Source organism: Zea mays, chromosome 1 (assembly GCF_902167145.1).
Source record: "Zea mays cultivar B73 chromosome 1, Zm-B73-REFERENCE-NAM-5.0, whole genome shotgun sequence".
NCBI lineage: Eukaryota > Viridiplantae > Streptophyta > Magnoliopsida > Poales > Poaceae > Zea > Zea mays.
Genome location: NC_050096.1, coordinates 75,220,736 through 75,222,766, shown reverse-complemented (window position 1 = coordinate 75,222,766; position 2,031 = coordinate 75,220,736).

The window sequence follows — 2,031 nt, the reverse complement described above, 5'->3', positions numbered from 1 at the left end:
GCAGGAGGAGGGGTTGGGGGTGATTACATACCAGCTTCCTTAGGTAGGCAATCGGGGAAGTTGGATCTTAAGAATTCCTCGGTTTCCCAAGTAGCTTCCTCCTCTGAGTGATTACTCCACTGGACCTTGAACATCTTGATCGATTTAGCCCGAGTTGATCTTTCCTTGCAATCCAGAATCTTGGAGGGGTACTCTTGGTACGAGAGATCTGGCTCTATCTCCAATTCTGGCTCTGCTAGAATCTCAGTCGGCAATCGAACACACTTCTTTAGCTGAGATACATGGAATACGCTGTGAATGGCAGACATCTTTGAAGGTAACTTCAGCTTGTATGCCACGGGTCCACATGCTTCAATGATCTCATAAGGTCCAATGTAACGAGGGGCTAGCTTGCCTTTGATTCCAAACCTCTGCACTCCCTTGGTGGGTGATACCTTGAGGTATACAAAACTTCCCACCTCGAACTGGAGAGGTTTCCTTCTTCTGTCATGATAGCTCTTCTGCCTGGCCTGAGCAGCTTCTAGATTCTTCCTGATCAGCTTGACCTTCCTTTCGGCTTCAGTCACCAAATCAGGTCCAAAAACTTCTCTTTCACCAGGCTGAGACCAATTGAGTGGTGTCCTGCACCTTCTCCCATAGAGAGCTTCAAAAGGTGCCATCTTTAGGCTGGACTGATAACTATTGTTATAAGCAAACTCTGCCAAGGAGAGGTGCTTATCCCAGTTCTTGCCACAATCGATCGCACAAGCTCTCAGCATATCTTCCAGAATCTGGTTTACCCTTTCCGTCTGACCATCAGTCTGTGGGTGGTAAGCTGAACTCCTGATTAGCTTGGTTCCCAAAGACTCTTGCAATTGTTCCCAAAATCTGGCAACAAATTGGGCTCCTCGGTCAGAAACAATGGTCCGAGGTAATCCATGCAAACACACGATCCGGTCGATATACAATTCTGCATACTTCTGAGCCTTATCAGTGGTGTGCACAGGAAGAAAATGTGCCACTTTCGTTAATCGGTCCACAATAACCCAAATTGAATCATGATGACGAGAGGTGTTGGGCAGACCCACAATGAAATCCATGCTGATATCGTCCCACTTCCACGAAGGTACGGACAGTGGTCGCAAAGCTCCAGCGGACTTCAAGTGGCTTGCCTTAACCCTCTGACAGGTGTCACACTCTGATACATACTGGGCTATCTCCCTCTTCATTCTGGTCCACCAGTACAAAAGCTTCAGATCATGGTACATCTTGGTGCTTCCCGGATGCATAGAGAATTTGGAGAGATGAGCCTCATCCAAAATTTTCTTCTTGAGATCCCGGTCCTTAGGAATTACCAATCTGCTTTTGAACCATAACACACCTTTCTCATCCTGGCGGAAACAATCATACTTTTCAACCTTCTGATGGAGATTCTTCTTGATAATCTGCACTCCCTTGTCACTGAGCTGGGCCATGATAATCTGGTCTTGCAAAGCTGGCTCAACAGAAATGTGAGACAAAGAACCAGAAGGAATCACTTCAATTTGCATCTTGCTCAACTCATCACACAAGGTGTTAACACGAGAATCCATCAGAATACAGTTGCATTGCAACTTCCGACTCAAGGCATCAGCTACCACATTAGCTTTCCCTGGGTGATAATGTACCTCCAGGTCATAATCCTTGATCAGCTCTAGCCATCTTCTCTGCCTCATGTTGAGATCAGCCTGAGTAAAAATGTACTTAAGGCTCTTATGATCAGTGAAGATGTTGCAGTGGGTTCCCATCAGGTAGTGCCTCCACATCTTCAATGCATGAACCACTGCTGCTAACTCAAGGTCATGAGTGGGATAATTTTGCTCATGAGGCCTGAGTGCTCTTGAGGCATAAGCAATGACTCGGTTGTCTTGCATCAAGACACAACCTAGCCCGGTGCCAGAGGCATCGCAATACACATCAAAAGGCTTGCTGCTGTCGGGTTGCGCCAAAACTGGTGCGGTGGTCAGATGCTGCCTCAATGCATGGAAGGCATCTTCGCACTTCTGACTCCAC